General features: G+C 41.3%; 1 long non-coding RNA gene and 1 pseudogene across 3 annotated transcripts in view; one reads left to right on the plus strand and one right to left on the minus strand.

Annotated features, from left to right (window-relative positions):
- LOC306656245 overlaps positions 1-16,034 on the plus strand; it is a 528,984-nt gene that overhangs the window by 37,761 nt on the left and 475,189 nt on the right. The gene's annotated exons all lie outside the window — the stretch shown is intronic.
- Positions 1-16,034, minus strand: part of LOC306656224 (polyunsaturated fatty acid lipoxygenase ALOX12-like) — a 421,309-nt pseudogene that overhangs the window by 17,816 nt on the left and 387,459 nt on the right. The window lies entirely within an intron of this gene.

Below are 16,034 nucleotides of genomic sequence, written 5' to 3' on the forward strand. Positions count from 1 at the left end.
AATCTGTTTGTTATACTGAAGATAATAATTGAACTCATTCTGTTTATTATGACAATATTGTTAATGTCCTCTTAGGGGCTATTTGGTCTAGGGTTGCATACTGTCTGAACTGGACACTGCTGATCTCCCACTTAAAGAAAAGGTTTTGGAAACCTATAGGGTCACTATAACCCTATAGGGGGAAAACTGCAGTACTGCAGATCTTCACTGCTAGAGGGGAAGATACATGCACAACATGAAAAAAAAAAGGGAAGAAAATGATCCAAATAAATCTAGATTCTATAGTAATAGAATTCAATGACAATATGTTAGAAGAAATGTCAGAAAAGGACTTCAGATTATACATGATTAAGATGATTCATGAAGCAAAGGATGAGATAAGAGAGCAAATGCAGGCAATGAATGATCATACCAATCCATACCAATAAGCAGTTGAAAGAGCAACTGCAGGAAGCAAAAGATCATTTCAGCAAAGAGACAGAGATTCACAAAAAAAAAAAAAAAAATGGAAATTCTTGAAATGAAGGAAAAAATAAACCAAATAAAAAACTCAATGGAAAGCATCACCAACAGACTAGACCACTTGGAAGACAGAACCTTAGACAATGAAGACAAAATATTTAATCTTGAAAATAAAGTTGTCAAAACAGAGAAGATGGTAAGAAATCATGAACAGAATCTCCAAGAACTATGGGATATCATGAAAAGGCCAAATTTAAGAATTATCAGGGTTGAGGAATGCACAGAGATACAAATCAAAGGAATGAACAACCTATTCAATGAAATAATATCAGAAAATGTCCCAATCCTGAAGAATGAAATGGAAAATCAAATACAAGAGGCTTACAGAACACCAAATGCACAAAATCACAACAGATCCACACCAAGGCACGTTATAATAAAAATGCCTAACATACAAAATAAAGATAGGATTTTGAAGGCTGCAAGAGAAAACCATCAGATTACGTATAGGGGGACAGCAATACAGGTATCAGCAGATTTCTCAGCCCAGACTCTAAAAGCTAGAAAGGCCTGGAACAACATATTTCAAACTCTGAAAGAACATAGTTTCCAACCAAGAATCCTATACGCAGCAAAACTAACCTTCAGATTTGAAGATGAAATAAAATCCTTCCATGATAAACAAAAGTTAAAAGAATTTACAAATAGAAAGCCTGCACTACAGAATGTTCTCAATAAAATATTCCATGAGGAGGAAATGAAAAACAACTATGTAGGTCAGCAAAGGGAGGAACTATCTTAGAGAAAAACCACTCAAAGGAGAAACCAAGTCAAGTTAAAAACCAAAAATAAGCCCAAATGACTGGGAATACAAATCATATCTCATTAATAACTCTGGATCCAAGATGGCGGACTAGAGGGAGGCTGCGTTCCTTGTCGCTCCATAACGCCGGATTCAAGCAGAGGATATCTGTTTCTCGGTGTGGCAGTTTTTGCTGCTTATCGATCCCCTTTTGTTTACCCCATTTGTCTGCTGTGATGACCTGCAATCTGCAAGCATATCAACACCTTTTTTGAGAGCAGACTGCTCACTGTCAGGCGTCTATCATCCACCATCTGCCTGCCTCTCGCCTGTCCGTTGCTTACCTTACCCCTATCAATCACCCAATGCTTGAAGTTCACCTCCCGATCGTCTGACAGCTGCCAGCAGACTGACTGCAGACCGCCAGTGGAGTACCAGCTGCCTGCTGTCACCTGGAAGTTCACTGTCACAGTACTGCAGGTTTGATTACACGTGGCTGCCGCCATTTTGAGACAACAGCCAGGACCCATAGGACTCCTGGTCGGACTGACTGAGCCCCATCTCCAGGATCCCTCAGCCCAACTGACCACTCCCTGCCTCTGGGGACCTCACATCAACTGACTGCTCCCTGCTGCCAGGATCCCCAGACCAACTGACTGAGCCCTATCACCGGGAACCCAGACCAACTGATTGCACCCGGCCTCCAGGATCCCAAAACTACACCAAACACACTGGACCCCCAGGACCCCTGCCGGACCAACTGCGTCCTGTCTCCAGGACCTCCAGCTGACCACGTCCACCCCTGAGCTGCAGCTCCCCATTTGCCAACACATTTGAAAGCCAGAGCAGCCATCTTGGATAATCCTGGAAGCCGTAGCTCCAATCTTCGGGTGGGGCAAATCCCATCCTGAGACACCTGCTGGAGGCTTGAAGCTCATTGTCAGGTACCTCTCATGCATCAGGCTACTGAACACTGGGAGGTTTCATCAGTATATGACTGTTATACAGTAGATTTTCTTTTTTCTCCTTTTAAAAAAATTAAGTTTTTATTTCTTTACTTTCTTGCTTTCTTTTTCTTCTGTTTACCTGTTCCCGCAGAGTCTCTTTCTCCCTTTTTTGCATGCTAACATCCAATTTCTTTTGATTACACTCTCACCCTTCCTATTTTCTAGAACTTCTGTATATTCTTTTCTTATCCCATTAACAGCCAGATTCTACATCCCTCTGCATCCTCTTTGTCCTCCATTAGAAACTGCAGACCTTACTGCAAACCTGTTTGTTTTACTGAAGATAACATTTGAACTCATTTTGCTTATTATGACAATTTTGGAATTGTCCCCATAGGGGCTATTTGGTCTAGGATTGCATAGTGTCTGATTTGGGCACTGCTAATATTGATCTCCCGTTAAAGAAAGGGTTTTGGAAACCTATAGGGCCACTATAAGCCTATAGGGGGAAATCTGCAATACCACAGATCTGCACTGCTAGAGGAGAGGATACATGAACAACATGAAAAAACAAGGGAAGAAAATGAGCCAAACAAACCTAGATTCTATAGTAATAAAATCCAATGACAGTATGTTAGAAGAAATGTCAGAAAAGGACTTCAGATTATACATGATTAAGATGATTCGTGAAGCAAAGGATGAGATAAGAGAGCAAATGCAGGCAATGAATGATAATACCAATAAGCTGAAAGAGCACCTGCAGGAAGCAAAAGATCATTTCAACAAAGAGATAGAGATTCTCAAAAAAAAAAAAACAAACGGAAATCCTTGAAATGAAGGAGACAATAAACCAAATAAAAACTCAATGGAAAGCATCACCAACAGACTAGACCACTTGGAAGACAGAACCTCAGACAATGAAGACAAAATATTTAATCTTGAATATAGAGTCGCCCAAACAGAGAAGATGGTAAGAAATCATGAACAGAATCTCCAAGAACTATGGGACATCATGAAAAGACCAAATTTAAGAATTATTGGGATTGAGGAAGGCACAGAGATACAAACCAAAGGAATGAACAACCTATTCAATGAAATAATATCAGAAAATTTCCCAAACCTGAAGAATGAAATGGAAAATCAAATACAAGAGGCTTACAGAACACCAAATGCACAGAATCGCAACAGATCCACACCAAGGCACATTATAATGAAAATGCCTAACATACAAAATAAAGATAGGATTTTGAAGGCTGCAAGAGAAAACCATCAGATTACATATAGGGGGAGACCAATACGGATAACAACAGACTTCTCAACCCAATCTCTAAAAGCTAGAAGGGCCTGGAACAACATATTTCAAGCTCTGAAAGAACATGGTTGCCAACCAAGAATCTTATACGCAGCAAAACTAACCTTCAGATTTGAAGATGAAATAAAATCCTTCCATGATAAACAAAAGTTAAAAGAATTTACAAATAGAAAGCCTGCACTACAGAATGTTCTCAACAAAATATTCCATGAGGAGGAAATGAAAAACAACTATGTAGGTCAGCAAAGGGAGGAACTACCTTAGAGAAAAACCATTCAAAGGAGAAACCAAGCTGACTTAAAAACCAAAAATAAGCCAAATGACTTGGAATACAAATCATTTCTCAATAATAACTCTGAACATTAATGGCCTAAACTCCTCAATCAAAAGACACAGACTGGCAGAATGGATTAAAAAGGACCCAACAATATGCAGCCTGCAAGAGACTTATCTCATAGAAAAAGATATCCACAGACTAAAGGTGCCAAAAATATGCAATGGAGAAAAGATAGCCTGTTCAACAAATGGTGCTGGGAAAACTGGAAATCCATATGCAACAGAATGAAACTAAACCCCTATCTCTCACCCTGCACAAAACTCAACTCACAATGGATCAAGGACCTTGAAATCAGACCAGAGACCCTGCATCTTATAGAAGAAAAAGTAGGTCCAAATCTTCACCTTGTTGGCTTAGGATGAGACTTCCTTAACAGGACTCCCATAGCACAAGAAATAAAAGCAAGAATCAATAACTGGGATAGATTCAAACTAAATAGCTTTCTCTCAGCAAAGGAAACTATCAGCAATGCGAAGAGAGAGCCCACAGAGTGGGAGAATATCTTTGCCACTCATACTTCAGATAGAGCACTAATTTCCAGACTATATAAAGAACTCAAAAAACTCTACACTAAGAATACAAATAACCCAATCAACAAATGGGCTAAGGAAATGAGCAGACACTTCACAGAAGAAGATGTACAAGCAATCAACAGATATATGAAAAAATGTTCAACATCTCTAGTAATAAGAGAAATGCAAATCAAAACTACACTAAGATTCCATCTCACCCCAATTAGAATGGCGATTATCAAGAACACAAGCAACAATAGGTGTTGGCGAGGATGTGGGGAAAAAGGTACACTCATACATTGCTGGTGGGGTTGCAAATTAGTGCAGCCACTCTGGAAAGCAGTGTCTTAGAAAACTTGGAATGGACCTACCATTTGACCCATCTATCCCACTCCTTGGCCTATACCCAAAGGTCTTAAAATCATCACACTACAGAGATACAGCCACATCAATGTTCATAGCAGCTCAATTCACAATAGCCAGACTATGGAACCAACCTAGATGCCCTTCAATTGATGAATGAATAAAGAAACTGTGGTATATATATACAATGGAATATTACTCAGCCATAAAGAATAATAACATTATGGCATTTGCAGGCAAATGGATGAAATTGGAGAATATCATGCTAAGTGAGATAAGCCAATCTCAAAAATCCAAAAGAGGAATGATCTCACTGATAAGCAGATGATGACACTTAATGGGGGGTGGGAGTGGGACAAGAATGGAGGAAGGAGGGACTGTATATAGGGAAAGGAGAGGTGGGAGGGGTGGGAGGGTAGGAAAAAATAATGGAATGAATCAAACATCATTACTCTATGTAAATTTATGAATATGCAAATGGTATGCTGTTACTCCATGTACAAACAGAAACAATATGTATCCCATTTATTTACAATAAAAATAAATTAAAAAAAAGAATGGAGGAAGGAGGGACTGTATAGAGGGAAAAGAGAGGTGGGAGGGGTGGGGGGAAGGAAAAAATAATGGAATGTATCAAACATCATTACTCTATGTAAATTTATGAATATGCAAATGGTATGCTGTTACTCCATGTACAAACAGAAACAACATGTATCCCATTTGTTTACAATAAAAATAATTTTTAAAAAAATCTACCATCTAAGAAAAGCCCAGGACCAGACAGATTCTCAGCTGAGTTCTACAAGACCTTCATAGAAGAACTCATTCCAATACTTCTCAAAGTATTCCAGGAAATAGAAAAGGAGGGTACCCTACCAAACTCATTCTATGAAACTAATATCACTCTCATACCCAATCCAGGAAAAGACAAATCAAGGAAAGAAAATTTTAGACCAATATCCTTGATGAATTAGATGCAGAGATCCTTAACAAAATATTGGCAAACTGTATCCAAAAACATTTTACGAAAATTGTGCACCATGATCAAGTGGGGTTCATTCCTGGAATACAAGGATGGTTCAACATTCATAAATCAATAAACGTAATCAATCATGTCAATAGACTTAAGGATAAGAATCATATGGTTATTTCAATTGACACAGAAAAAGCATTTGACAAAATACAGTACCCCTTCATGCTCAAAACAATAGAAAAATAGGGATAGTAGGAACATACCTCAACATTGTAAAGGTTATTTATGCTAAGCCCATGGCCAACATCCTTCTTAATGGAGAAAAACTGAAACCATTCCCTTTAAAAACGGAACAAGACAGGCATGTCCTCTTTCACCACTTCTATTCAACATTGTCTTTGAAACTCTAGCCAGAGCAATTAGGCAGACGAAAGAAATTAAAGGGATATTAATAGAAAAGAGGAACTTAAGCTGTCACTATTTGCGGATGACATGATTCTATATTTAGAGGATCCAAAAAAACTCCTCCAGAAAACTTCTAGACCTCATCAATGAATTCAGCAAAATAGCAGGCTATAAAATCAACACGCATAAATCTACAGCATTTTTATATGCAAGCGATGAAACAGCTGAAAGGGAAATGAGGAAAACAATTCCATTTGCAATAGCCTCAAAAAAGAAAAAAAAAAAAAAAACTTGGGCATCAATCTAACCAAAGCGGTAAAAGTTCTCTACAATGAAAACTACAAATCACTGAAGAAAGAAATTAAGGAAGACCTTAGGAGATGGAAAGATCTCCCATGTTCTTGGATAGGCAGAATTAATATTGTCAAAATGGCCATACTACCAAAAGTGCTATACAGATTCAATGCAATTCCAATTAAAATCCCAATGATGTACCTTACAGAAATAGAGCAAGCAATCATGAAATTCATCTGTAAGAACAAGAAACCCAGAATAGCTAAAGCAATCCTTAGCAGGAAGAATGTAACAGGGGGTATCGCAATACCAGAACTTCAACTATACTACAAAGCAATAGTAACAAAAACGGCATGGTATTGGCACCAAAATAGAAAGGAATATCAATTGTACAGAATAGGGACACAGACACAAACCCAAATAAATACAATTTTCTCATACTAGACAAAGGGGCCAAAAATATGCAATGGAGAAAAGATAGCTTCCTCAACAAATGGTGCTGGGAAAACTGGAAATTCATATGCAGCAGAATGAGACTAAAACCCTATCTCTCACCCTGCACAAAAATCAACTCAAAATGGATCAAGGACCTTCGAATCAGAGCAGAGACCCTGCACCTTATAGAAGAGAAAGTAGGTCCAAATCTTCAACATGTCGGCTTAGGATCAGACTTCCTTAACAGGACTCCCATAGCACAAGAAATAAAAGCAAGAATAAATAACTGGGATAGATTCAAACTAAAAACTTTTCTCTCAGCAAAGGACACTATCAGCAATGTGAAGAGAGAGCCTACAGAGTGGGATAAAATCTTTGCCACTCATACTTCAGATAAAGCACTAATTTCCAGCATATATAAAGAACTCAAAAAACTCTGCACGAAGAATACAAATAACCCAATCAACAAATGGGCTAAGGAAATGAACAGACACTTTACAGATGAAGATCTACAAGCAATGAACAGATATGAAAAAATATTCAACCTCTCTAGTAATAAAAGAAATGCAAATCAAAACTATCCTAAGATTCCATCTCACCCCAATTGTTGGGACTAATGACACGTTAACTAACTCAGGCTGACTCCTTACTCCCTGGTGGGTGAGCAAGATCAAGGCTTCAAAGGCGGTTTCAATAGTTAATGACAATGAATAGGACCACCATCAGGGATTGGTTAACAACAGTTCCGTGAATGTGATCAGCTCGTGCTTGCCATGTAGTCCAATGGGACTCTCGCCTGCATGAACCCCCCCCCCCCTTGCTGACCTTTAAGCTGATTGGTTCCCGCCTAGCCCCCACCCTACATAAAAGCTGTGCAATTTCCTCAATAAATGAGTTCCTGCTGTGACGGGTCTCCCTGGCGTCTGATTGTCCTCCGCCTGGAGGGCTGGGAGCGGACAGTCAGTCAGCCCTCCCTATCCCGGTCTGACCTTGTAGGGGAGTGTCCCCTTCCCCATGTCGCTGGTTGAGAAGAGCAGGGGTCTTAAGACCCTGACATCTGGCGCCCAACGTCGGGCCCCTCAAGGCTGAACCGCAGCCAAAGCGAAGAGGCAGTTTTGAAACCGAAAGTACCAGCAGATGGGGCTAAGTGAGTTCTGAGGTTAGGCATCCCTGAAAAGATGGGGCAACCACACACCACACATGGTGACCCTGCGCTCTCAGCTCGGACTCATGCTGAAGTGTAGGGGCCTTGAGTGGTCTGATACACAGGTGGAAAAAACCTGGGACACCTTTACTTGGGTGGCCCCTTGGCTTCCTGTCGCTAATCTTTTTGACTGGTCCACATGGGATCGTGTAGAACAACTTGTTAAGAAGAGGGAAATCAATTTAGGGGAGGGTCCCCCATTGGGAGTCTGCCCTACATTATCCGCCCTTAAGGCCTGCTTCTCTCCAGGACCTCCCAAAGGGGGCTCCAAGTTTCTCCCCAAAGAGCCGCCGCCTAAAGAACCACCGGCTCCTCCCATTGCATCTCCTTCCAGAAACTTGCCACATAGTAAACAACATTGGGAGACCTTTAATGAGGAGCCTAATCCATCTCCATCCACTCCTCCCAAGGTTGAGGAACCACAAGGGCAGCCTGCCTCTACACATAGGGAGGGCCCACTACCGCCCCGGGGAGGCTCATTGTTGCCATCTTGTATTCTGGGGCCACACCAGACTCCAATGAAAGCCCTCACCCTCCTCATTCTGGATGGCGGGAAATCTTCCCTGTGGCCATTTTATGATACTGGGCAAGAACTCACAGACTCAAACCTCCCCGCTCCCTGTATGGCCTTCTTGGTAAATGGTAAAATGTTAGTTTGGGAAGGAATGACTACCGATCACAAATTGGCCTGTGCAGGGATGAAAGATTGCTCCATGGGAAGGTGGATTGTGGATACCAAAGATATTGGCACACAGCTTCCGCAAGTGAGCAGGCAGATGGAAAGGGATTCCTTAACTTCAAGTCTCTTCTTTCTTGCGCTTCTCTGCTCTTCCTGCAAACTCGAACACCTCCTTATTCTCCCCCTCTTAATTCCTCCTCCTCCTCCAACTTCAACTCAGCTGTTTCTGCTTCCATTCCCCAGCCCAGCCCACCTAGTCCTCCTGCCATGAGGTCCCACATATGCTAGTGTGGAGGGAGTAACCAGCCCAACCATCAGTGGCATGTCCTAGTAAGGAGTATGATATAGTAGCCCCAGTCTCCACAAGTATTGGGAGATAATTGTTTCACAATTTTCTGTGTCTAAACCTGAATTGATTACTAACCAGGAATAAGGGTTAAAATGCCCTAGGCATCAAGTTTCTGCTAGAACATTTTGGCCCCTTTCAGATCCAGATCTCAGTCAAGGCTTACATTGAAATGTAAATAGAGAAAGTCTGAAGGCTCAGTAGGAGGCCGGTGTCAAACTTCAAAAAAGAAAAAAAAAGAGCAAAAAGTCTTACCTGAACTCCAGCAAAAGTAAATTTTATGGTGCTTTACTAAAGTAATTAATGGCCATATCATTTTTCCAGGACTCTTGTTTTTTTTTTTTTTTTTTTTTTTTGAATTCTACATTTTTTTTTTTTGAGCTCATGATTTTTTTGATCAGTTCTATTTTTTTTTTTTTTAATTCAACTGGAGTTTTTGAACATCTGTTACATTGCAATGGAGATTCACCTATAAAGTTTCAAGGCCTTTGATTTTGTGTTATGTGTATGTAGTGCTGTCTGGTGTCATGTTTTGTCTGTATCAAAACTGAGCACTCCTAAAATTAAAATTTAAAAATGGATCCAAATACTTTTAATTCACGTGATTTAAAAAGGTTCAATTTAAATTGGGTAAACTAATAGAAGTAAAAGGTCTTGAAAATAACTCACGAGTCTCTAGGTGGTCAAACTAATAAAATGTTGATGTTAATGTTTAACATCAATTTTTCTAGGACGTTCCTTCAACAAGAAAAAGATGCCAAATACTGTTCAGAACACTTGTCTAATATCTTGTTTTTTTTTTTTTTTTTTTTTTTTTTTTTAAGAAAATAAGTGAATTAGAGTTGACATGCATGGGATTACTCAAATGTGTTTGTAGAGAAAATTGTTTTGTGTCATCACTAAACTAAAAACAAGGTTACTAAGAGTTATGTCCTAACAGGTATAATTCTATATACAAAGGGTTCTAAAGGTTTCAACTGTATTTCAATTAGAGTACTATAAATAACAAAATATTTAATTTTGTTAAAATGGAGTAATTTATATAAATTAAGAATCAACAGGTTTCTAGAGACATATGAATGGACTAAACTGAACGAGGAGGACATAAACAATTTAAATAGACCAGTTTCAAGTACTGAAATAGAAGAAGTCATCAAAAGCCTACCAACAAAGAAAAGTCCGGGACCAGATGGGTTCTCAGCTGAGTTCTACAAAACCTTTAAAGAAGAGCTCATTCCAATACTTCTCAAAGTATTCCATAAAATAGAAGAGGAGGGAACCCTCCCAAACTCATTCTATGAAGCCAATATCACACTGATACCTAAACCAGACAGAGACACATTGAGGAAAGAAAATTTCAGACCAATATCCTTAATGAACATCGACGCAAAAATTCTCAACAAAATTTTAGCAAATCGCATACAAAAACATATTAAAAAGATAGTGCACCATGATCAAGTGGGTTTCATCCCAGGGATGCAAGGTTGGTTCAACATTAGGAAATCAATAAATGTAATTCACCATATCAATAGACTTAAAGTCAAGAATCACATGATTATTTCAATAGATGCAGAAAAAGCATTTGATAAAATACAGCACCCCTTCATGCTCAAAACACTAGAAAAAATAGGGATAGTGGGAACATTCCTTAACATTGTAAAGGCCATTTATGCTAAGCCCATGGCTAATATCATTCTAAATGGTGAAAAACTGAAAGCATTCCCCCTAAAAACTGGAACAAGGCAGGGATGCCCTCTTTCACCACTTCTATTCAATATCGTCCTTGAAACTCTAGCCAGAGCAATTAGACAGACCAAAGATATTAAATGGATATGAATAGGAAAAGAAGAACTCAAACTATCCCTATTTGCTGATGATATGATTATATACTTAGAGGAACCAGGAAATTCCACCAGAAAACTTTTAGAACTCATAAGTGAATTCAGTAAAGGAGCAGGATATAAGATCAATGCACATAAATCTAATGCATTTTTATACATAAGTGATGAATCTTTGGAAAGAATAATTAGGAAAACTACCCCATTCACAATAGCCTCGAAAAAAATAAAATACTTGGGAATCAATCTCACAAAAGAGGTGAAAGACCTCTACAATGAGAACTACACAACACTAAAGAAAGAAATCGAAGAAAATCTTAGAAGATGGAGAGATCTCCCATGTTCTTGGATAGGCAGAATTATTATTGTCAAAATGGCCATACTACCTAAAGTGCTATACAGATTCAATGCAATTCCAACTAAAATCCCAATGATGTACCTTACAGAAATAGAGCAAGCAATTATGAAATTCATCTGGAAGAATAAGAAACCCAGAATAGCTAAAGCAATCCTTAGCAGGAAGAGTGAAACAGGGGGTATCGCAATACCAGATCTTCAACTGTACTACAAAGCAATAGTAACAAAAATGGCATGGTATTTGTACCAAAATAGAATGATAGATCAATGGTACAGAATAGAGGACACAGACAAAAACCCAAATAAATACAATTTTCTCATACTAGACAAAGGGACCAAAAATATGCAATGGAGAAAAGATAGCCTCTTCAACAAATGGTGCTGGGAGAATTGGAAATCCATATGCAACAGAATGAAACTAAACCCATATCTCTAATCATGCATGAAACTAAACTCAAAATGGATTAAGGACTTCGGAATCAGACCAGAGACCCTGCGGATTATAGAAGAAAAAGTAGGTCCAGATCTTCAACATGTAGGCTTAGGACCAGACTTCCTCAACAGGACTCCCATAGCGCAAGAAATAAAAGCAAGAAACAATATCTGGGATGGATTCAAACTAAAAAGCTTTCTCTCAGCAAAAGAAACTATCAGCAATGCGAAGAAAGAGCCTACGGAGTGGGAGAAAATCTTTGCCAATCATACTTCAGATGGAGCACTAATCTCCAGAATCTATAAAGAACTCAAAAAACTCTACACCAAGAATACAAACAATCCATTCGACAAATGGGCTAAGGAAATGAATAGACACTTCACAGAAGAAGATCTACAAGCAATCAACAAACATATGGGAAAATGTTCAACATCTCTAGTAATAAGAGAAATGCAAATCAAAACCACCCTAAGATTCCATCTCACCCCAATTAGAATGGCGATTATCAAGAATACAAGTAACAACAGGTGTTGATGAGGATGTGGGAGAAAGGTACACTCATACATTGCTGGTGGGGCTGCAAATTAGTGCAGCCACTCTGGAAAGCAGTGTGGAGATTTCTCAGAAAACTTGGAATGGAACCACCATTTGACCCAGCTATCCCACTCCTTGGCCTATACCCAAAGGACTTAAAATCAGCATACTACAGAGATAGAGCCACATAATGTTCATAGCTGCTCAATTCACAATAGCCAGATTGTGGAACCAACCTAGATGTCCTTCAATTGATGAATGGATAAAGAAACTGTGGTATATATATACAATGGAATATTACTCAGCCATAAAGAATGACAAAATTATGGCATTTGCAGGCAAATGGATGAAATTGGAGAATATCATGCTAAGTGAGATAAGCCAATCTCAAAAAACCAAAGGTCTAATGATATCGCTAATAAGTGGATGATGACACATAATGGGGGGAGGGAGGTGTTAGTGCTAGGGTTAGAGTTAGGGTTAGGGAGGGGGGCAAGAATGGAGGAAGGAAGGACTGTATAGAGGGAAAAGAGGGGTTGGAGGGGTGGGGGAAGGGAAAAAATAACAGAATGGTGAAGGGTCTCTGGGTTCTAGAATCCTGGGCAGTTTGGGGATATGTGTAGTCTACATGGCTTGGCTTGATTCTTTCTCCTCCTAAATTTGGTTCCAGAATAGGGTCAGGGACTGCCCAGGTTCCTGGAAGATGTAGGAACAAGGAGATCTGTGAAACTGAGGTAAAGAAAGAGGATCAGCTCAGAGATTTTCAGCTCTTGGGAGAAGTGATGAAGCAAGCTGGGGCTCCATCCTTTGTACTTTACAGTCTTGCTTCCCAGAGCCTGCCTTGTCTGGGGTGTCCCTGGACCCTTGCAGCAGCCTGGCTGAAAGGGCAGGGATTGCTATCATTGTATGGATGAGGAAATTGAAGCATACAGAGGGTCAGAGGGCAAGGGGTTCACATAGTTACCTTAGGGGGGGAATTGAGAATGGAACCTCTCTCCCTGCTGTGCATCAGATACTCCTGCTGGAAGCCCCACTCTCTTTTAGCATTTAACTGCTGCCTGTGTACTTTGGGAAGGAGTCCAGATGCCAGAAATTACCTTTTCAGCATCTTTAGCCAAATCAGTCCATTGGGCATAACAACTCGTCCCTTCAGCCAGGGGCCCCACTGACACAGCACTCCTGATGGGCCCTAAGAAAGTGGTCCTTCTCTGTCTCCTTGTCTCCATGCTGACTGGTGGTATTTTTTCCCCTAATCAGCAGTAGATGCTGACCCTGGAGTCTCTGCACACACTGTTGCACATGAAGCAGAATAAATTTGCCAAGTCCATGTTCTTCCTGTTCTGGTTTTATTTCTTCCACAACATCACCCTGACTCTCATCTCTTACTACTGTCCCTGGGGAGCAGGAGGCACAAGAGTCCTTGGGGGTGGATGGGGAGATCAGACATGGAGGACCTTGGAGTTATCCCTGGGAAAATTGGAAACTGAGTCCAAGAGAGGCTTAGGGATTTGTGTGGGGTCCTTTAATCATCAACTTTAAAGTTTCAAGGGAACTGAATATGTCTTCAGAACTGAGTAGGGCTAAGCTCTAGGGCCCCAGTGGAAATCATGTTGTGGGAGAATTGGGGAATCAGAAGCCCCAGACCTTGTCCAGGTTTTCTATCTGAATCTAGAATGCATTGGATGTTTTTGCTGTGAGGGACACAGTAGCTTGGAGGTAGGTGTGTTCAGTTGGCCCAATTTCCCCACCACTCTGGGTCTTGCTTTCCCACCCAACACCAGAGCACAGCCTGGTTCATTGAGTGTGTTAAGAGGCCCTGCTTAGCGTCTGGTGATGGATGGGTTCTGGGAAGGATGAATGCCATGGGGCATGTGGAGGAGATGCATAGATTGGCTTGTACTCCTCACTGTGGAGTGCTGGTTCCCACCAAGAGTGAGGAAGGCAGGGGCAGGGGCCTTCCATTTCCTCTATTGCTCTCTACAGTGATGGGGTTCCAGGCTGGCTTGTGGTTCAGCTTGAGGGTCTGGCATGTGTGTGTGTCATGGTCCCTGGAGCTGGTGCTGCCCACCCTCCTCACTTTCCCCATCCCCCTTCTCCTCCCTGAGAGGCCCTCCCATACCCCTAGGCCCTGACACACAAGATGGGAGGATGTTGGGGAAGGTGTTTGTGCTCATCTGGGCCACGTGCATCTCTGTGAAAAGGTGAGTAAGCTTCTAAGCCTTTCTAGACTGCTCTGTGAGGCAGGCAGTGGGGATGGCCTGTTGCCATCCCACCCTGTTCTACCATTACTGATGGGTTTATTGGGAGGAATTTCCTCCTAAGCCTTAGATTCCTGATTTAAAACGTGGGGATTAGTTAATAAGGCAGTTCTAGCCTAACCACTTCATTCCCTTAGTCCTCCTGTCCAACTTTCCACCTTTTATCTCTTTCTAGACACTTATTGAGCATCTGCCTCTCCCAGTCCTCACCCATGCATCCACCACTCACCTGCTTTTATCCACACAGCCACTCATTCATGCATCCAAGCACTTATGCTACCTTACCACCATTCTTCAATCTTCCAGCCAACCATCCTTCCATACTTGCATCTATCCATCCATCCATCTATCCATCTATCCATCCATCCAACTGATGAATCAACAGGTATATATTCTCATCACCGTCTCTATGTGAGGACATGGATGGTAAGAATGGAGTTTGCCCCCTTTGGGTTCACAGTCTGGTAGGGGATAGATTGTGGGCCCAAAGAACTAGATTTTAAGGTAGATTTGGAAAAGTGCCATAAGTTGGGCTCTGACCAGTGCTCAGAAGAAGGGACTTTCATCTAGGGGCAGGCGGAAGGAGGAAAGCTTGAAGACAATGATAGCACTTAGACTGGTAGACTAGGGTGGGACACAGGGACATCAGGGACAAGATCAGCACAAGATAGGTGTGGAGAACATCATGAACAAAAGCTCAGAGCCTGGAAATCTAGGCGGAATTCAGAGAATGGTAGCTGTCATGATTGTGTGACTTTGCAGGTTCTGCAGTTAGGATGGAGCCAGGAGTTGGAAAGGTAAGAAGATCTCAAGGAGCCTCCCCTCTCACTATGGGGTCGCTTACACCCTCCCCACACAGGACTTCTTCCATATCCCTTCCCTGGGCTCTGATGGGCCTTTACACATTCACCTCTCATGGAGTCTCAGTCCTGGTGGTGAACTCCCTCCAGTGAGATCCTTCAGTGAGTCACATGCAGAGGACAAAATTTTCTTTCCTTTTGTCCCTAGGGTATAATAATCTTCCTGCTGAGCCCCTTGGGTCTGCAGACCATCCTGTCAGATACCTAGTTTCACTTTGTCTTGTAAGTAGGTCTCACCTCTTGGTCACACCTCCAAGGCAGGGCTCAAGTCCTCAGTTGGGGTTGCTATGTCCCTCTGGAGTAGCCACTCCACCATTTCACCACATCCAGGCATTCTGCCATAGTTACATGCCAGGGATCTCCTCTCTTGTGTCTAGTAAGAAGGGCACATAGATGAGTCACACAACTGTGAAGGGGATTTGAGACCCTTAGGAAAGTACCTACCATCTGGTAAGAATGATGGCTGACTACCTACTCTGTCACAGAGCCTCAGGTGGCAGGCAGCATAGAGAAAGCATGAAAAGGCATAGCGGTTCTGTTGTCTTTTTCACAAGGTGATATTCCAGGGCAGCCCCTCCTAGTTGCATGGGACTTCAGAGTTGCCCCTTAGGACCTTAGTAGATCAGGACTGGAAGGCACCTGAGAAATCACTGAGTCTTATGTACAGTTCCCCTGAAGCTCCC

Source organism: Sciurus vulgaris (genome assembly GCF_902686455.1).
Source record: "Sciurus vulgaris genome assembly, chromosome: 3".
Lineage (NCBI taxonomy): Eukaryota > Metazoa > Chordata > Mammalia > Rodentia > Sciuridae > Sciurus > Sciurus vulgaris.